This window comes from Eriocheir sinensis, chromosome 47, assembly GCF_024679095.1.
Source record: "Eriocheir sinensis breed Jianghai 21 chromosome 47, ASM2467909v1, whole genome shotgun sequence".
Lineage (NCBI taxonomy): Eukaryota > Metazoa > Arthropoda > Malacostraca > Decapoda > Varunidae > Eriocheir > Eriocheir sinensis.
Genome location: NC_066555.1, coordinates 7500390 through 7522838, shown reverse-complemented (window position 1 = coordinate 7522838; position 22449 = coordinate 7500390). Strand labels below are relative to the sequence as shown.

At 44.3% G+C, this 22449-nt stretch overlaps 1 long non-coding RNA gene across 1 annotated transcript in view; it reads right to left on the bottom strand.

The window, feature by feature from the left end:
- LOC126981350 (uncharacterized) overlaps positions 1–15236 on the bottom strand; it is a 108618-nt gene extending 93382 nt beyond the window's left edge. The window contains exon 1 of the long non-coding RNA XR_007733906.1: positions 14952–15236. This is a non-coding gene — a long non-coding RNA (uncharacterized LOC126981350). The remainder of the gene's footprint in view (positions 1–14951) is intronic.
- Between the last annotated feature and the right edge of the window lie 7213 nt (positions 15237–22449).

Below are 22449 nucleotides of genomic sequence, written 5' to 3'. Positions count from 1 at the left end.
ATATTTTCATACATCGTCGATTGGCGGAACACCCAAATATTTTCATACATCGTCGATTGGCGGAACACCCAAATATTTTCATACATCGTCGATTGGCGGAACACCCAAATATTTTCATACATCGTCGATTGGAGGAACACCCAAATATTTTCATACATCGTCGATTGGCGGAATACCCAAATATATTCAAAGAAACATCAGAGGAAACGAAGGGCGGAGAAAGGCATCCCAAGTAACGCGAAAAGAGTGACCCGGTGAAGAGGCGGCAGACAAAACTATTTATATGTGTTGCAGAATAAGACGAAAGAATAATCAACATAACAATAAAAACAATTAATAAAGACGTTAGACAAGGAGATTCAGGGACGCATTCTCAGATCGGCGCCCAAGAACACATATTTGACAAGGCTTTCGTAGGGGGTTAGGGGCATTGCCAGAGTTACTTTTATGACCCTGCTGGTAGTTTGACCCTTCTTCTGTACTCTGAACCTAAAAAAAAAACTCATGAGAACCAGATTAATTTCCTTTTTGACCTTCGATGATGTGAGAGGTGGAAGCGTTTGAGAATACCGACCTCAATATCTCCAAAATCATCCCCAGCTAAAAAAAAAAAAAGTATTGTAGGGATAAAACATGGGAATCAAGACAGCAGAAAGGTGTTCAGTTAATGTATCCTGCCTTCTATGATATAACTCTAACAAACGGTTCAGAAACTTGGCGCCTCACAAAATATTCGAGAAAGTTAAGACGCGAGAAAAATCCTGAGTTGAGAGAGGAAGCGGGAATCGCGGATTAACCTGGTAGATGAGGGATCGTTTCTAAAGGCCTTCTAAGCGAATTAATGAGAAGAAATCATAACTCACGTAAACCATTTCATAATATATATCAAAGCATTCGTAATCAGTTCATGCATCATCTATTTTGGGGGGTTTATATCGTGGCAAAATTTTGGCCCGTCGCTGATAGCTACACAGTAAAGCCACAAATTTGGCCCGTCGCTGCTACCGGGTTAAATAAGACAATGGTTGAAGAACGTTTAATGAGTCACTAAACTCATTAATGATAACTATTAACCCGTCCGCTGCGATTGGAACGAATTTGGTTTTCACTGGTAGCCTGATATCATATAGTCCCATGTCGTTCTCTGCCTTTGTGGTGGATAGTGGAGTGTTTCCCATGTGGCAGCCACTTTTTGATCCATTCCTGTAGTTTGGTGAGGTCTTCTTGTAGGAAATCCGCAGTCAACGGGTTAAGATAGAGAAATAAACTTGGCCAAACCACTTCACACGTAGACCTAATAGCAGGTGGACAACCAAAGTAACAGAGTGGCAACCCAGAAACTGTGCAGGTCAGGCAAACAGAAGACTGGAGATACAAGATAAGACTCTGCCGGGGCCGTAATGTTGTTTCCTCAGGGCCGCTTTCAGTCACTTTGTTTGTTTTGATTGTTACCAATGGCGGAGATCGACGCTATAGTTTTCCACGTGAAACTAGCCTATGGGGTAGTGGCGGCTGCAGAGGAAGCGAGAGGTGTTGAGAGTGTGTGGCAAGGTGCGGGGCTAGGCTAACCCCGCAGCCGCCACTACCCCATCGGCCAGTTTTACGTGGAAATACTATAGCGCGATCGCCGCCATTGGTAACGATCAAAACAAACAAAGTGACTGTGAAAGCGGCCCTCAGACCATACCTATCTGTTTGTCACCTTGGCTTTACTTCACTTCCTATTGTATAATTCACCACCACAACCACTGCACCACCACCAACGGCACTCGGGTTGTGGTGTGGTGCGTGTCTACGTGTGTGTGTGTGTGTCGGGCCCAAGATGACACACGCCGTAGAGCCAAGTCCTCTGCCCATCCTCCCCACAAGGCGACCGATAAAGGCGTGGAGCAGGAAGCCTTGACGAGCTAATACATTGGAATCCGGATCTCACGGTTAACCTTTGTCTGGAGCGAGGCCTCAACGGGCACGGAGGCGAGGATAAACTCAACGGACATTCTCTTCTTTACTCGTCATCGTCGTTGGCAGCATCATTATCATCACAAATTTTTCAAGTGTTGACGGTGGTGCTGTTATTGGCGCGCTATTACCCCTCGCCGGGGGGCCATTAGCTTGTCACCTTCCTCACCTAAAGACATTATTCACCAAGGACAGGTACCCTCACCGCCCCTCCATCACCTGACGCTCAAAGCTGATTCGTCATCCCATATATAAGGAAATACTGAGTCTTCATTTCCTGCTGTACAAAGATTATATCTGAGACTGACTCTGACCACACTGCTCTCCGCTCCTCCTCCTCCTCTGCCTTCCTGCTTCCCTGCCATATGTCAATCCTACCGATCACTTGTAGCAGTGCCTCAGTCTTGTATGCCTTCCCTTCGGCCCCGTCTATTGATCTTAGAGTTAAAATATACTTTTAATACAAGTTATTTTCACACTGGATTCAGTCACACACACACACACACACACACACACACACAAAGGCTAGATGAATGTAGATATGGAGACGGGACTATTAGAGCTTAGCTCGGGCCCGGTAGACTACAGATAGGTAAATACAAATAGGTAAATAGGTAAATACACACACACATTATAAGAACATAAGAACATAAGGAGTCTGCAAGAGGCCGGTTGGCCTATACAAGGCACCTCCTGTAATCCTAACCCCACCTTACCTCACTATCCATGAATTTATCCAACCTCTTCTTGAATGCATCTATGGTATTGGCATCCACAACATGACTGCCAAGTCTGTTCCATTCATCCACCACTCTATTGGTAAACCAATTATTGCCTATGTTTTTTGTTGAATCTGAATTTATCTAACTTAAATTCATTGCTACGTGTCCTACCTGGTTCTTTTACAACCAAAATTTTATTGACATCCCCTTTATTAAATCCCTTCATCCATTTATAGACTTCGATCAAGTCTCCTCGCAACCTTCGCCTTTCTAGAGAGTGTAAATTTAAATGCTTCAGCCTGTCTTCATAAGGCAAGTTTCTCACTCCCTGAAACATTTTTGTCATCCTTCTCTGTACAGATTCTAACATCTTGATATCCATTCTATAATAGGGGGACCAAAACTGAGCCGCATAATCGAGATGAGGTCTAACTAGTGCTAAGTAAAGTTTGAGGATGACTTCAGCGCTCCTATTGCTTACGCTCCTTGAGATGAAACCAAGTACTCTGTTCGCTCGGTTTTTAGCCTGGATGCATTGAGCCCTAGGACGGAGGTCAGCGCTCACTAAGACTCCAAAGTCTCTCTCACACCCAGACCTGCTAGAGGAGTGTCATTTGAGGAGTAATTGTGTGAGGGGCTATTCCTACCTACACTCAGAATACTACACTTCCCTACATTAAATTCCATCTGCCACTTCCCCGCCCAATCATATAGTCTGTCAAGCTAAACTGTCAATTTGTTTCTCAAAAGTTTTTTTTTTCTTTTCTTGGTCAGCCATTACTCAGCCTCTTGCCGAAATCTGACGTCTTTAACCCTGCTGAGGCTCTCAGTGGAGTCCACTGAGCACTGGCACCTAACGTTGGAGCTGTAATTTACTTTTGAATTTGACGACGATGAAGTGTTGATATTCACTGAATCAACTTTCTAATTTTCAAATAACCTAAAAACCTTTCATATGCCTGTTCATCTTACCCTGTGGCATTAAACTCATCCCGTCCTCTCCATGATATATTCTCGATCCATCCTCTAAGAACACATCTCAACATGAATTCCTGTATTTGAACTTAATGAGATTCAACACGACTCGAGTTCATCATATCCTGTCAACGAAAGTTTTAAACAAAGCTCTTGCCCGTTTTCGTAGAGTACGACTTACGGTAGCAGGGAGGATCCATCCCCTCACAGAACATTTCCAAGATAGAGCCAAAGGCTAGTGTTTCCTTTCTTAAATTGTGTCTCAAGCTTATACCTTACTTTGCTATTTGCTAGCGCTGCTTTTTATCAACCACGCCTCTAAACATGAAGGGAAGCATGGCTCCGACACTCAGATCGGTTTGTCACACGAACATTTTGGGAGCCATTTTCTCAGCAAGCACGATATCTTGACACTGGGATGCAAATACTCCGCCTTTCTCTTGGAGAGGGTTCTCCTCGTTCTCTACGACCTTACAGGCTTCGAGGTCACAGAACAAACATTGCATGGAGGAGGTGGGAGTACGGACACCAGACTGTACACACACTGAAGGAGAAAGGAGAGGCCCCGGCACTAAACCCCCATAGGCGGCTTACACGTAACAGGTCTCCTTAATGTCAACACAGCTTAGTCGGCAGCTTCTGCGTTGCTATCTCTTCCTTGCTTCACCCGCGAAGGGGAAATGTGACCCCATTAAGTGTGTGGCCTCTCAGAGCAGTTTGCCCTCAAAGACGCCATTCATCTTTACATGCATGTGTGACAAATTTGAAGATGAGTCAGATAACACCAGGCTGGAAATTTTGGGAAAACTACACTATTGTAAGGTTGTTGTCAATATATTTATCTTTTCTCATGAACACCATATACAAACCTCAATCGGAGGAGAAAAAAAGCATAATTACTTGCCAGCAAACGACTTGCATACACGAAGAGCCCGCCGTCATGCAGCTGATGTCCCCGGCATGACACAGGAGAGGAGGCTGTTGTTTGAAGAGAGGAAAAACTTGTGAAGGTTATCTGATGAAGAATTAGTATAAGGCGGTGCTTTAAGGGTGATGGAGCAAGGCCATGAAGCAGAAGAGGAGTACGATATGTGTGTGTGTGTGTGTGTGTGTGTGTGTGTGTGTGTGTGTGTGTGTGTACCTTTCTACGTCAGCACAAACACAAGCACACATAATTCATGGACACTGACTTGCGGAGATCACACACACACACACACACACACACACACACACACACACACACACACCATTCCACAGGTGCCAATTGTGATTTTCCGCCGTAAACAACAGACTCGTGATGTAAAAGCGGGAATTTTCTCTTCCTCTCACGCCCCCACCTGGCGCTCCTCAAGGTCAAGGGGTCACGCCTGCTATGACCTGACCTGCCTGGGGGGGGGGAGGGGGGGGGGGAGTGCAGGTGTGGGGCCGCGATGGGACATGATATGACTTTTTGGAGGGAGTCTGGCTGAGAGGTATTGGTGGTGGTGGTGGTAGTGGTGGTGGTGGTGGTTTCAGTCTTGGTTGCAGTGATGGTAACTGTGATGGTTCTGGAGGTGTGGTGGATTTATTGGTAGTGATGGGGGATGTGGTGGTGGTGTGGAGGTGAACGTGATGGCAGTGGTTGTGTTTGTGGTGGTAGTGGAGGTGCTGGCGGTGATGGTGATGATAGTGGTGATGGCGATGATGGTAGCGATGGTGGTGATTGTTGTAATAGTGATGATGATGCAAGTAAAAGTGGTGGAGTTAGTGAGGGTGGTAGAGGGGGTGGTGGTGGTGGCGGTGGAGATGAAGAAGGATGTAGAGTTGGTAATACATTGTGGTCTTGGTGATAGTGATGGTGGGGTTGTGAGGTTGATAATGATGGTGGAGGTGGTATTAATGCTGGTGATAGTGATGGTGGGGCTGTGAGGTTGATAATGATGGTGGAGGTGGTATTAATGCTGGTGATAGTGATGGTTGGGTTGTGAGGTTGATAATGGTGGTGGAGGTGGTATTAATGCTGGTGATAGTGATGGTTGGGTTGTGAGGTTGATAATGATGGTGGAGGTGGTATTAATGCTGGTGATAGTGATGGTGGGGTTGTGAGGTCGATAATGGTGGTGGAGGTGGTATTAATGCTGGTGGTAGTGATGGTGGGGTTGTGAGGTTGATAATGGTGGTGGAGGTGGTATTAATGCTGGTGGTAGTGATGGTGGGGTTGTGAGGTTGATAATGATGGTGGAGGTGGTATTAATGCTGGTGATAGTGATGGTGGGGCTGTGAGGTCGATAATGGTGGTGGAGGTGGTATTAATGCTGGTGATAGTGATGGTGGGGTTGTGAGGTTGATAATGGTGGTGGAGGTGGTATCAATGCTGGTGATAGTGATGGTGGGGCTGTGAGGTCGATAATGGTGGTGGAGGTGGTATCAATGCTGGTGATAGTGATGGTGGGGCTGTGAGGTTGATAATGGTGGTGGAGGTGGTATTAATGCTGGTGATAGTGATGGTGGGGCTGTGAGGTTGATAATGATGGTGGAGGTGGTATTAATGCTGGTGATAGTGATGGTGGGGCTGTGAGGTTGATAATGATGGTGGAGGTGGTATCAATGCTGGTGGTAGTGATGGTGGGGCTGTGAGGTCGATAATGATGGTGGAGGTGGTATCAATGCTGGTGGTAGTGATGGTGGGGCTGTGAGGTCGATAATGGTGGTGGAGGTGGTATCAATGCTGGTGATAGTGATGGTGGGGCTGTGAGGTTGATAATGGTGGTGGAGGTGGTATTAATGCTGGTGATAGTGATGGTGGGGCTGTGAGGTTGATAATGATGGTGGAGGTGGCATTAATGCTGGTGGTAGTGATGGTGGGGTTGTGAGGTTGATAATGATGGTGGAGGTGGTATTAATGCTGGTGATAGTGATGGTGGGGTTGTGAGGTTGATAATGATGGTGGAGGTGGTATTAATGCTGGTGATAGTGATGGTGGGGTTGTGAGGTTGATAATGATGGTGGAGGTGGTATTAATGCTGGTGATAGTGATGGTGGGGTTGTGAGGTTGATAATGGTGGTGGAGGTGGTATTAATGCTGGTGATAGTGATGGTGGGGTTGTGAGGTTGATAATGATGGTGGAGGTGGTATTAATGCTGGTGATAGTGATGGTGGGGCTGTGAGGTTGATAATGATGGTGGAGGTGGTATTAATGCTGGTGATAGTGATGGTGGGGCTGTGAGGTTGATAATGATGGTGGAGGTGGTATTAATGCTGGTGATAGTGATGGTGGGGTTGTGAGGTTGATAATGGTGGTGGAGGTGGTATTAATGCTGGTGATAGTGATGGTGGGGTTGTGAGGTTGATAATGATGGTGGAGGTGGTATTAATGCTGGTGATAGTGATGGTGGGGTTGTGAGGTCGATAATGGTGGTGGAGGTGGTATTAATGCTGGTGATAGTGATGGTGGGGCTGTGAGGTTGATAATGGTGGTGGAGGTGGTATTAATGCTGGTGATAGTGATGGTGGGGTTGTGAGGTTGATAATGGTGGTGGAGGTGGTATTAATGCTGGTGGTAGTAGGTGTGGTGATGAAGGTGATAGTGGTGGTGGTGGTGGTGGTGGTGGTGAATCCGCTTGTGGAGGCATTGGTGGGGGGTGGAGGTACAGCTATGTCTGTTTGCGCAGCGGGCGTGGCAGAGGCACAAATTTGGCTGTGAAGGAACCCAAAACAAAAAAGGGGCGCCCTGATCCGAGAACGGCAACTCATTCCCACAGTTACCTGCCCCCACACCTGCCCTCGTCACCCACCGCCCCGACGCGCCTTCCTCCATCATGGGAATCACGGGCCGAGTTGTGTGCCTGCATGCAACGTGAAAATGCCGGCCTCACACACACACACACACACACACACACACACACACACACACACCATCACCCATAGATCGATGATAAATAACACTTGCTCATGTCGGGAGGGTACCTGCTGGCGATTACGAGTCCAACAATCTACAAACATGTGACTCATATAATTAAGTACACACACACACACACACACACACACACACACACACACTCACACACACATATATCCATCACCCAGTGGAGGAAGTTTACCCACAAGCTGCCCAAGTCTTCAATCAACCTTAATTTCAGCGACATCGTTCAAGAGGAGCACCAGAAATGAAATTTATAGGAGCAAGTAGGAAAATAATCACGAAAAGAAATTAACTAAAGAAGGTGGAGGAAGAAAGTGTAGAAGTTAGAGGAGATCAAAGAGGAACAGGTGGAGGAGATGACCGGAGAGGAAAAAAAAATAATAAACATGTAATGAATTAAAGAGTACATAGAGGAGGAGGAGGAGGAGGAGGAGAGCGAAGACACAGGTGGAGGAGAGAGAGGTCGACAGGTAGCGGAGGGCTCGAGCGATCCATGAAGAACGCAGGTGTGGGTGTGGCGAGAGGGCTTATGAAAGTAACTTATTCGCGGCCACGTCTGCGGACATGCACGTGAGGGGTCGAGGGCGCGGCAGCTAGGAAAGCCACGCTCGCCACGCACACGGGATCTCCAGGAGGCATTAGGTATTCGTCGCGCCCACACCCGCAGCCGCCACGCCACTCACCCACAAAGAGGAAAGCCCTTGCACCGTCACGACTCGCCGGGAATGAAACGGTGAATCGAGCACGAAATTAAGGCCTATTCGGTGGTGGTGGTGGTGGTGTATGGTGGTGGAAGAATACCCATAATTTTAGTTAGTGTTTGGTTATAAGGATTCTTTACGAAATACAATTATAACATTGCCTTCTACTAGTTAAGAAACGTACTGAATCCTGGATCGGCTACTGTAATGTTAGGTGCGCCTATTGTTTGCTCAACCCGGTAGCAGCGACGGGACAAATTTGTGGCTTTGCCGTGTAGCAGCGACGGGCCAAATTTGTGGCTTTGCCGTGTAGCAGCGACGGGCCAAATTTGTGGTTTTGCCGTGTAGCAGCGACGGGCCAAATTTGTGGCTTTGCCGTGTAGCAGCGACGGGACAAATTTGTGGCTTTGCCGTGTAGCAGCGACGGGACAAATTTGTGGCTTTGCCGTGTAGCAGCGACGGGCCAAATTTGTGCCATGATTTAAACCCCCAAAAATAGATGATACATAATCTAATCACAATTGCTTTGATATATATTATGAAATGGTTTGTGTGAGGGGTGATTTTTTTCTCATTTTTCTCGCTTGGAGGGACCATTAACCCCTTGACTGCGGATTTCCTACAGTCAGACCTCACCAAGCTACAGGAATGGAACAAAAAGTGGCTGCTAGAATTCAATGAAGAAAAATGTAGACTCCTGCACCTTGGGAGGGGATATCCAGCACACCAATACCACATGGAAAATACTCCACTATCCACCACAGAGGCAGAGAAAGACATGGGACTGTATGTTACCAGGCTACCAGTGAAGGCGAAATACGTGCCAATCGCAGTAGACGGGTTAAGAAACATGATCCCCGCTGCTACTGGGCCAAGCAGCAAAGAGTTTAGGGAAAACTTTCCAGTAAGTAGAGGCGGAACCGTGTGAAGCGTGCCGAGGCGCGGGTGTGGGCTGGTGGGTGGGTGGCGCGTGCCCGCAGTGGTCCTGGCGCAGATAAATAGCACTTTCTCATGTCGGGAGGGTACCTGCTGGCGATTACGAGTCCAACAATCTACAAACCTGGAGCAGCGAGTAGCGGGCTTTTTTTATTATTGTTTCCTTTTTTTTGTGCCCTTGAGCTGTCTCTATTGTAAAAAAAAAAAAAATGTGGGCAAGCATGGCAGGCGTGAAGGTTATCATCATACTCTGGGAAATTGTAACGAGTGTTGAACCTGTTTTTCAATTCAGTAATTCTACGTACAAGCACTGCCGAGCATCTGGCGCACACAAGAATACAGCTATAGCCATGGGATAGATCTTAAAACTCAGAGCTATTTTTTTCCCAAATGTATTTATTTATTTCATTTCATTGTATTTCTTTATCGTTATCATTACTTCTGTTACTATTATTATTATTATTATTATTATTATTATTATTATTATTATTATTATTATTATTATTATTATTAGTTATTATTATTATTAGACTATATTATTATATTATTATTATTATTATTATTATTATTATTATTATTATTATTATTATCATTATTATTATTATTATTATTATTATTATTATTATTATTATTATTATTATTATTATTATTATTATTATTATTACTATTGTTACTACTTCATTATTTTTTTTATGTAATAACAGGTTCATTTTTACTTTCTTGCTTTTTATTTAATTTAATCTCACATTTTATTCCATTTATCCTATTGATGTTTACTCGTGTCCTCGTTCTTTTAATGTCTTATCTTATTTGTTTATTTTGGTATTTATTAATTTATATATTTCCTTATTTAATTATTTTTCATAACTTTTTCATACCAGTCATTATTTTCCTCTTTCTAGCTAAGACTCGATTTTCTCACATTCTCTCCCTCTGCAAGTTGACGCGTTTGTTCCCAGGCCGACCAAGACGACCGTGACGAATGCCAGCTTGACGCAACGCAAAGCTTTTCGTGCCGATGCTTAAAGTGAACTGGACTCGCTATGGCTGGATATAAGGGTGTCAGCGGGTGTCCCTTGTGTCGGCTCGGTCTGTTTTTCGCATAATATTACTATTCCACCAATTTTGATGAAAAGGTGCTGCTGATCATGATAGCGACGGAGAGGAATGAAGAGTACGACAGTGAATAGGAGAGAGCAAACTTTATCCTTTGGCTATGTGTCACTTTTCTGTTGAAGGGTGAGGTGATTAGGTAGTTATGTGAAGGTTCATTTGCCTAAAATATCAACTTTACCTGTATATCACTCAGGGGTTACATATTGGGTCTCCTCGCCATACTCATTCTCAAAAAAAACAAAAACAAAAAAAAGGAAAGCACAGCATGCCAACAGTATATACCGCGCCCTAAGGTGACAAACACGCAAACCCAACGAAATCTGTTTTACGCTTTACAAGGAGGAAACGCCTTTTTACATGTTACCGCAGGAGGAGTACGTGGCATTAGCCTTAACCTGCCCTGCCAAGAGCTCACCTCTGACCCATCTCCTTCCCACTATGAGTCATCCTTCCGGCCTTTTTCCCGCGATCCAGCCGGAGCAAAACAGTATTACTTACAGACGTACTGCTGCTAATGGGTATTTTTAAGCCAAGGAGCCACCCGCAATCAAAGTCGTGTTTTACCGGCAGCCTAAATTACAGTTAAATTAGATACATAAGTAAAGGTAATTTTTCTTGCATCATTGTTATGTGTAACAATAACTGACAAATTGTGATAAAAGAGAGAAAAAAGACATCCTGTTTCAGCAAATGAAGAAAGAAAAACATATGAATAGAGTAAAGGGCAAAACACGTCACCGTCCCATATTTTTTCTCAGAGCATTAGAAACGACATGAACATGTTCGACACCCGGTGACGCTGGCACCCCCCGAGGTAACGTACAGGTGACTGGCGCTAGGAGGGTGAGGACAGGTGGGGCGTGGGAGCGGTGGCCAGAGGACCGTGACGAAGGCTGAGGCGAGGCTGGGGGCACGTCCGATAAGTGAACAAGAGAGGCGCCGCGGGAATATTGTCACAAGCTCTCAGAATGTGTGTGTCATTCACCACGGCCTGATCACGTGATGGACTCGTAATCGCCAGCAGGTACCCTCCCGACATGAGCAAGTGCTCTTTATCGTCGATCTCTGGGCACTGACAGGACCTCACGCATCACACACCCCATCCCCCTTGCTCATGGGGGGACAGTAACCACTCCTAGTCAGTAGTCCCAGGCAGTATTGTGGCATCTAAGGAACACTAATTCGTTAACAGTTCATAAAAAAATCCGATCTCCAACAAAAAAGTGGTGATGAATACTGGCCACCTACAGAAAAAAAGGCACAGGAAAACTGCTTTTATGAGTATTTTGTTCGCATGGGTGTTACGCAGCGACATGCACGAGTTATCGGGAACCCGATGCTGTAAAGTAGACGGTAAGTGAAGGTGTGATCGAATTTTCGTGCACCGTCGATCACTATCTAGTAAAGTACTCGTACTTGGGTGACGCAGCGTGCAGTGGGGCGATGTGTTTTCTCTTTTCTCCCTCTGATTATACGCTAACGTGAAAATTCAAGGTAACCCTCACGTCGCCTAGGCGCTTGTTTCCGTCGCTCTGGCCTGAGGTCTGAGCTGCATAGGTATCCCTAACCTAGAGACACAGGACAGGGTGGCTGCTCTCGGATTAGATGCCGTGTGGTGGACACGTAGCCATCTGAGCTTGTCGTCTTCCGGTGTGAGTTATAGGTGATGGCAAGGTACCTGGAAAAAACACATGAAAGGTAGCTATAACCACCTTCTTTTTCAGCTATACTCTCCTCACCTGACTCACACAGGAGGGTGAAAAGCTCAGATGAATACGTGTCTAACGTCCCGTTTCGGATCTGAGAGCAGACGCCATGACCCGTAGCTACACGCACTACTACGGTGCAGCACAGGATGTTTGATACCGAGCCTGTTCTAAAATTAACTAAAATAACACATTTGCACCTTAAGGAACACTAAAGCCTTCGACGAGTATCAAAAAAGCTGAAGGTAGCTTTCTGCACATTAATGTCATTGTCAATACACAAGAAGAAGCTTTCTAAGGATAACCAAGGAGAGGAGGGAAGACTGAAACACGTCTGCTCAGTCTGATGATGTAGATTTCTTCTAACAGTAACTTTCCCGGCATATTCTATTAGTTACACAAAGCTATTCACAGCACACAAGCTGCAAAACATCAATCACACTAACCCCAGCGGGTCCAACCAGTGTCCGTAGCCAACAATACCGTAGAGTGAGGACTTTTCATTCATCCTCTCCGCCGTGAACAACAGTGTGAAGATAATTTGGTGTAAATGTACCCGGGAATTACTGCAAAGCTAATTACATGAATCGTGGACCTGGGAAACTTCAGAAAATTTGCGGAGTGATAGGATATGTTCACTACATTAACTAAACTGGACGTTCCGTGGTAATAAGGACACGACCAATAGAACAGAGTGTAAAAAATGTGAGGTTTACTACGCACAACACTGTTATAACAGTCTTACGCCATTTTGCCACAGAGAACAAAATACATCCATTACTGCTCGACTAAACCACGAATAAGCTACCCTGTCGTGTTTAGGTCTTGTTTGGACGTATGAGCAACACCTGACCTTAGTTTATATTGTCATTAATATGCCAGGAAAACTATTCACGCAAGAAGTGCTACCAGTTTCATGTAACTAATTTACCGCAACACTTCAGAATACACCACACAACCGTATGAACGCTTTTCTCTTAATCTTATAAGTGTTCTGATTTATTTCAGCAGTGTCCTTTGTGTTTTGAAATTAAGAAAGCCTTACAAGAAGCATAACATGTAAACGGATATGAATGAGAAGAACAGTGCATAGGCGAGAGATCCAGGAGGATGGTTTAACATCGTCAGGACACATTAGTCATCGTGGTTGACAGATTAATGTTGAGGTGAGTAGGAAAACCGTGCACGTCATTAGCGGCAAATACACATCCGGTTCTCGGCGCCAGGGACGAGGCAGAGAGAGGAGGTGAGAAGGATAACGTCGAGAGGGAGGAAAATGAGGAGGATAAGCAGCCCCGCTCGACCCATTTTCTAGACGTAGTAACCATTGTGCCTCTGTGCGCGGAATATCGTCCCCCTCAGGCCTCAACCCCCTGTGAGTTAGTTATACAAATCTAACATGTTAACGTAGGCTAATCTGACGCCGACCGCCAGTAACAACGGGACAGCGCATAGCGAAGCGTAGCACACGTATTTATCAAAAACAATTAAAATCAACTAATCTAACCAAACTAATATCCTAACCGAACCTGACCTCATCTTACTATAATAAAGCTAGCCTAACCTAACACAACCTGCCCGCTGCCAAAATGCGATAAATTGAAAGGTATCCCGAACTTTGTTGTTATCAATTTGCGAAATATATGCGCTTCCATTTGTGTATATTATTATTCCAGTTGGTGAATATTTTATTTTTACGTTTGGGATGCTGTAAAGGTTCACTTCAATACACAGGCATACGCAACATGTAACAGTGAGCCCGTGTGCTTGGAAAGATTTGCCAACTCCTGCATAGTAACCCACAAAACAAAGCCTTTCTGCCACCCCCACGTTGTAGTAGGCTAATAAGAAACATCATTCCTTCCTGTTTCTGCCACCCCCACGTTGTAGTAGGCTAATAAGAAACATCAATCCTTCCTGTTTCTGCCACCCCCACGTTGTAGTAGGCTAATAAGAAACATCAATCCTTCCTGTTTCTGCCTCCCCCATGTTGTAGTAGGCTAATAAGAAACATCAATCCTTCCTGTTTCTGCCACCCTCACGTTGTAGTAGGCTAATAAGAAACATCAATCCTTCCTGTTTCTGCCACCCCCACGTTGTAGTAGGCTAACAAGAAACATCAATCCTTCCTGTTTCTGCCACCCCCACGTTGTAGTAGGCTAACAAGAAACATCAATCCTTCCTGTTTCTGCCACCCCCACGTTGTAGTAGGCTAATAAGAAACATCAATCCTTCCTGTTTCTGCCACCCCCACGTTGTAATAGGCTAATAAGAAACATCAATCCTTCCTGTTTCTGCCACCCCCACGTTGTAGTAGGCTAATAAGAAACATCAATCCTTCCTGTTTCTGCCACCCCCACGTTGTAGTAGGCTAATAAGAAACATCAATCCTTCCTGTTTCTGCCACCCCCACGTTGTAGTAGGCTAATAAGAAACATCAATCCTTCCTGTTACCGCCACCCCCACGTTGTAGTAGGCTAACAAGAAACATCAATCCTTCCTGTTTCTGCCATCCCCACGTTGTAGTAGGCTAACAAGAAACATCAATCCTTCCTGTTTCTGCCATCCCCACGTTGTAGTAGGCTAACAAGAAACATCAATCCTTCCTGTTACCGCCACCCCCACGTTGTAGTAGGCTAACAAGAAACATCAATCCTTCCTGTTTCTGCCACCCCCACGTTGTAGTAGGCTAATAAGAAACATCAATCCTTCCTGTTTCTGCCACCCCCACGTTGTAGTAGGCTAACAAGAAACATCAATCCTTTTTCCTGGTGTTTCCATTTAGCCATGTCAGAAGACTAGTTGGTTCAGGACACGAGATATGGAAGGGTGCATATAGTAAATTAACCTTGGAAACATTTAACCCTCTTCCCTTTAGCCATATTAGCATCATTTAAGTGGTAATAAAAGGTAGGTCAGCATTGATGCACTTACCGCGGCGACTGAGGCGAGGCGAGGAGACGAGCCGAGTGGAGGGATAAGATGATTCAGTGTTGTTGTTGTTATCCGCCATGTCTTGCAGCAGTGTGTTAATGTGTTTTGACGCGCATGTAGTATTTATAACGCCACAAACCACTTAGACCAGAGAACCTTGACACAGAACAACAACTTAGGTGTCTCTTCTCGTTCACAACACGGACACTCCCCCTCTCACGTGCAGGCGGTGTTGCGGGAAATGCCTCCTCGCAGAAATAAGTCGCATGTGCACTAGAGAATACACAGCAGGTAACCACATTGCCAGGTTTTGTTATAGTTTTGTCCACTTGTGATCTTTGTGGTGGTTGATATTGCCGGCAAGAAAACAACACACCAGACCAACAGACCAGACAAGCATGAACTGAGATCATATCAACGTGGGGTAATTCTTTCTAAAATCTGTCTTCTTCGTTTGTTATAAAGCCTTGTCTTGATTTAAAGTGTTTCTTTCATATTCGTGTCATGTATTGGAGCCGGAACAGGACAAGTAAACGTTAGCAGTGAGTGAAATATAGAAAAAGTAAGCAATTTGAACCTCTCTGCGAGCTATTCTGCGGCTGTCAGCTGATTCCTACAAAAGCGGAGTGGCATCCCGAGCAGCGTTACCAGATTGTTGTGCTTGTATCTTCCGGTTTCTGACACACACCAATTGAATAAAAAACTACATCTATAGTTTATTGGTTTAAAAATAACTTGAATTGAATATCGGTCTTTGTGTGGGCATTACACTTTTCAGTATGAAACCGATAACTGGAATGCTCTGGAGTACGATGATATGGTAACGTTGATCACGAGGCAGCGTTGCCATTCTCGTAAACTCAGAACATTGCATATTTCATTTTCAGGTCCTAAAACTGTTGTAGAAGCGCCAGTAACGATCTACAATTAAAGTCAGTGTTATGGGGGTCAAGTATTGATGGTTTACGGCAATGGTTATGTGTCAAAAAACGAAAAATACGATATATGCTCAGTACGATAAGCTGATACCTGGCAACAATGGCAACGACTCCTCAAAAACTGCGCCATACAGCCGAACGCAAAAAAAAAGAAAAATGTGTGCATGGAAGAGGCTCAATGCACAGATGATGATTGAGGCAGCAGAAGTCACTGGAAGAAGCGGAGCGGAATAGATACTCGGAAACCCACCGTTGCCAGATTGTCGTACTCAGAGCATAGTATTTACCTGTTTCTGACGCCTAACTATTGCCAAGAAACATCAGAATCTAACTCTTTTAACGATAACTATGAATTAGTTTCGTTATTAGCTCGCAACTGCATAATAGCTCGCAAAGAGAGGTTCAACTTGCTTATTTATTCTATTTCACTCATTGCTATCGTTTACTAGTCCTGTTTCGGCTCCAATACATGGCGCAAACATCAGAGAAACGCTTTTAATCAAGAGAAGGCTTTAGAGCAAACGAGAAGGGCAGATTTTAGAAAGAATTACCCCACGTTGATATTCACTCGGTTCTTGCTTGTTGGTCTGTTGGTCTGCTGTGTCGTTTTCTTGGCGGCAATATTAACCATCAAAAAGATAACAAGAGGACAAACCAGAACAAAACAAGGCAAAATAATGTTTTCCTGCTGTGTATTCCCAAGTCCGCATGCATGGTGAACAGCAGAGCGACTTATTTCTGCGAGGACGTATTTCCCACAACACCGCCATGTGGGAGGAGGAGAGTTTGTCGTGAATTTGAAGAAAAAGACACGTCAGTCGTTGTTGTGTGTCACAGTTCTCTATCTCGGTCTAAGTGGTTTGTGGTGATATAAATACTTGCGCGTCGAAACACATTAACACACTGCTGCAAGACATGACGGACAACAATAGCGTATCATCCCCCTGACCCTCCACTCGCCTCGACTCGTCTCCCCGCCAGCCCCGACTTAACGTTTATTAGAATTTAAATGATGCTGGCGTGGCTAGAGGGAAGAACAAGGTTAAGTGTTTCCAAGATTAAGATTTTACTCTGTGCACTCTTCCATACCTCGTTACCTTCTGAACCGACTGCTCTTCTGCATGTCTTATTCTAACCATCAAACCTCCCGGAAAACCATAGGAATGAAAGTAGATACATATGTTATCCTACCACGACTCAAAGGAAAGCAGAGAGGAGACGGTGTACACATACATACACATACATCACCACAAATAACCCTAAGAATTCTCCATTTTCACCGCTGTTGCAATCGTCACCTCCACATTTAGTGCCAGAGTTACGATTCCCCTACAATGATCACCCACTTCCTCCCTCACTACTATCCCCAACGCAAGTCTAATTTCCGCCAGCACCTCCACCACAACCCCCCCCCCCTCCACCTCCCCTTTCTTCTACCACAAGTATCAGTGTAGCAACCACCACCACCACTACCACAACCACCACCACCCCTACAATCACTATATAAGTTCAACCACCACAACTGCTGCCTTCTCCTCCTCCTCCTTCCACCACAACACACACACACACACACACACACACACACACACACACCAGCCATCGCCACAACCACCACCATCACTAACGTTTCTTATTGCAGATCAAAGAACCTCTCACAAACTTTCATGATAACCTGATGATAGTTGGCTAAGTTTCGCGCTGAGATTTTTATTTTCTTGTATATATTCCACTCTTTGAACGACGTGACAAATGCTGTTATTTCATGGTTAGTTTTTCCAGTGAAATCGTTCTGTTCTGTAAATGGTGTTCAAAATGTCTTTGGATTTTTTTTTCACTGGACACGGTGACGAATACCAACCACAGCAGTGAGAGAAAATACACGTTATGAATTAATATTGTCGTGTCTTTCTCTGCTGAGGTCGTGTTACATGTCTCGAAACCGGTCTGCGGTGTGGCCCTGACTCGCAAAAAGAAAAAAAAATGGAAAAAACTGCAAATTATTAAATAGACGAATTATAAAACTCCTCACACGACATTCTATCTTTCATTCTCAAACAACACCTTGACATTTATTTTTGGCCATGAGAAGTGCACAGCTCGAGGCCAATGAAGTCGAGATTGAGTCAAACAATACCTTGACATTTATTTTTAGCAATGAAAGATAGAATGTCGCATGAGGAGTTTTATAATTCGTCTATCTTTCATTCTCAAACAATACCTTGACATTTATTTTTAGCAATGAAAGATAGAATGTCGCATGAGGAGTTTTATAATTCGTCTATCTTTCATTCTCAAACAATACCTTGACATTTATTTTTAGCCATGAAAAGTGCACAGCTCGAGGCCAATGAAGGTCGAGATTGAGTTAGAGGGCCAGGGCAAACAGAGGGTTGTGGGAACTCTTGGGGAACCGCAAACACTACAGCACCAGTCCGTCTTGCTTGAAACCCTGCACCGCCCTCCGCTTGCTGCTATAATTATACCAAGTCTTCCCGTGGGTTTGGTTACTTTGCTTGCTATGCTCCTTCTCACTCGGCCATCGCCCTCCACGGCCTGACTGGTGACCAAACTTCTCCTCAGCATTGTCTCAACGTGGAAAATAATATGATGTCTCTCAGCAATGATGTCTTGTTTCTTGCTTGCATATTCCCCCCACAACGCGCACGCTTCATTCACGCTTCATTGTTGATCAGACGCTTTGTCGGGTAGTAACTTAGCTATCTGGTCTTTTTTGTGTTGGAAATGGTTGTCTGAAAAATGGATGGATGTAGTAGGACAAGGATACATTTCTTTTCTTAGTGAGGTTTGCCTTCAGTGCATTGTGCCATGGAGGGGTTCAGAGAAGGTAAATGGGTACGTATACTATTCATTGGGATCTCAAAGTTATTTCAATTATATATTTTAAAATATGATAAGTACTTTAATCAATGAGCACCATCGTGCCAGTCCGTACAAGGGCAGCATTCCTGTTCTCCCGGCCTGCTGACAAGGTCCAGTCTACTGTGTGTCTCAGGCAAACACACGCCAAGTACTAAATATCACGATTTTTCCGATCTTTTACGTTACATAACATTGCTTGGATTGAAAATAGCTTGCAGATGTTAATAAACTCCTTGAATGTTGAGAAAAAAAATCTAGTAGGAACCATAGCAATTGAATAAAAACATTCCATTCCAATTTTCTTTCACTTTCTCTGCGCAAGAATTCTTTCATTTACATTTTATTTTCCTTTTTCTCTTTTTTCGCGGTGCGTCTTCTTGTGTTTTTTCCTTGTTCACACTCAAATATGTACACTTGATCCTTTCTCCATTCTCTCTCTTCTCGCACTGTTTAAGGTTTCTATTATTTACCTCTCGCTCTGCCTCTGCCTTGGAATTCTTTAGCACACCCCCATTTTTATGCAAGTCTCCTCCACACTTTTTTGTCATCTGTGCTTCCGTTTCTCCGCGTCACAATACAGCTTGCTAATGGTTGCCTGTAATGAATCAGTCGTGACGCCACCTTGGAACACACTATGGAAAAAAGGCCCATAGTGACGCTTTGTTATCATAAAGTACAGAAAAATAACTGTTATACATCCTAAGCTTCAGTGTGGCCAGAGGTGAAAATTTTGCATGTAAAATTAAGATAGTGAAAATATGCTCAGTGGATGGATGGAAGAAAATACAAACAAGGGGTTCAAAGGCGGACATATTGTTTAATTTATGAAGAACAGAGGCGAGTAATCTGGTATATATATGATATAAATCCCCATGAAAAGTTTTCCAGTTCAAGCTTCCCGGGAATTTTTCAATACAGAGTTAGTAAATGTGTAATTATCGGTTTTAATAAAGTAAAGAATTCAGGCATTGTACATATTTTTACGAATGATATAAAAGGTTTACAAATGTTAATTATCTTTGTCTATTTTTACCTCTGTTCACTGAGATGATCATGGGTTCCTGCACGCTGACCACTCGGCCACCGCGCCCCCTCACGCTTGTGGTGTTTGTTGTGACCTTAGTGAAGAGTTTGTAGGTTACAGAGAGAATACTAATTGGCCAGTAGTTCCTAAAGTCTTCTATGCCATTTGTGAATTATTATAATGATGGCACTTTTCCAGACTTTAGTAAGAATATAACTAATAATTTTATGTTTACTCGACCTGATTTATCAGGTATGAAAGCATCTGAATCTTGATTAGATCTAACCTTGGATATCTGTTTAATCTCTTTCTACTCATTCCTTTCAAAACTTCGTACTTCGTTCACGGTTACACTGGAAACGTCCAGGTTCAGGGAAAAGTTCTCCTCCCCGCCACGCTTGTAGAGTACCACAGACGGCCAGGGACGAGGAAGGAAATTATGGTGTCTTACTGGAGAAACTTTATGAAGGAAGTAGCTCGTCAGATGTCGGCAAGAGGAAATACTGAAGTAGGTACAACTACCCTATAATGGTGGAGCTAAAAGCGTTATCGATGGAAGGTAGAGGAAAGTGTAGGAAGAAAACATTGTTAGAGTGACGGTTTGTAGCGAACGCACGCCAGGAGGAAAGAGGGGGAGGTAAGCCACATTCCCGTGGAGGAGAACTACTACAGTCATTGTGGTTTAGGGGTGTGACGCTCGGCTGCAGCGGGGCGGCTGGCCGGGGGTTGCACGCTTGGGGAGGACGGTTGAGCGGTGTGCTGTAGGGGAATAAGGTATATATAATATTATAGGTTGGCAGGCCCTCACGTGCAGAGCTGGGGCGCCGCGCCATCTGGAGGGACCGAGGGAGGAGTGTGACGCGCCTCTCTGCGAGGAAGGGAAGTTTATTCTTCAGTTCAATGCGGACAGTTCATTTTTTTTATATATGAAATGTTTAGAAAACACAAAACAAGTATGAAAATCTAAAATGGACTATGTTTCCTTCTGGGAAGAAACTTAGAATGATATGTTATGTAGCTAATGATACAGGAAAGTGTTTTCGTGTAATAATGCAGAACTAGCGCAAAATACCTACAAGTAATAAAAGTAGAGGATCAAATGTCATCGTAATGTAGAAAACTACTTCCGAATAAAGAGTAAACAAAGAAAGCACATGCATGCTGTATTAATAAAACCCATTATATCATAGTCCGGTGTAACAGTTATATAGTGGAAGGCATCAGGTGGGGAGTGAAGGGCGATAATTAGGGTCGTATTACAAGACGTATCCACCCAAGAACACATATTTGACAAGGCTTTCGTAGAAGTTGTGGGCATTTCCAGGGATAGTTTTATGACCCTGGTGGTAGCGTGACCCTTCTTCTGTACCGTGAACCTGAAGAAACACTCATTAGAACCTGACTGACCCCCTCTTTGACCTTTAGAAATAGGTGATGTGAGAAGCGAGTGTGTCTTGTAATACCGATCTTATAAGTGAGAGCAGCGGAGGCGTCTGCTGCAGTGAAGAAACCCTGAGGAAGAAAACGCAGGAGGCGGGAATGATGAAAGTGACTGTGGGAGTGACCGTAACAACTGGTGAGAGCAAGATATTATAAAAGTGTCGAGTGTGACTGTGCCAGGGACTTGAGACACAGCGGAGACGTACACTGTGAGCAAGATATTATAAAAGTGTCGAGTGTGACTGTGCCAGGGACTTGAGACACAGCGGAGACGTACACTGTGAAGAATAAGAGGAAGGAGGAGATATCTCGGGAGTGATGAAACCAATAGCTAGTGTAGGAGGGGAGAAGAAAGATCAATCGGTGTGTTAAGGGTGTCTGTTTTTAGAAAGCGTCCTGAAGCCAAAGATAAACCTAAAGTAAATTCCACCATCAACGACTCGACACTTAAATATATACCGAAAACCGCTTTTGGTACATTGGTTAAATATTTGTGAAGAGACAGAGAAGCAAGAGGAGGAGGAGGAGGTGGAAAAGGAAAAGGAGGAGGAGGAACACAAAGAAAGAACAAACAACAGCAGACCTTACGAGGCTGTTTGTGACAAGCTACACTAACTATCTAATCAAAGGTGGAAGATGAAGGACAGCAAAGGCGAAGGAGGAGGAGGAGGAACACAAAGAAAGAACAAACAACAGCAGACCTTACGAGGCTGTTTGTGACAAGCTACACTAACTATCTAATCAAAGGTGAAAGATGAAGGACAGCAAAGGAGGAGGAGGAGGAGGAGGAGGAAGAGGAGGAGGAAGAGGAAGAGGAAGAGGAGGAGGAGGAGGGAAGGAAAATGCAAAGAAGAAAGAGAAAGAGAGCGGGGGAGGGGGAGACAGCTATGATGGATGGGCAGGGAAAGAAAAATTACAACCATAATTATCCCCCGCCCCGCTAGTTAGCTTTCGTTGTCGTCCGTCTGTCTGTTGGTTTGTCTTTTCGTCTGTGTTTCCAGCTGTTCGTTTGTCACCGAAACATCTCAAACACAGATCAGCATACACTCACCAACACACATGAGAATACCTTTACGTCAATATCCCAAACTGATTATTTTTAGGGGAGAAAAATGCAAAATAAAACGAGAAAACGATAGTAAATTAATGAGAAAGGTGACATTGAACTCCTCAAGGCTTCCATGTGCAAAAACAATCCCATGTTCTGAGGGAAGCA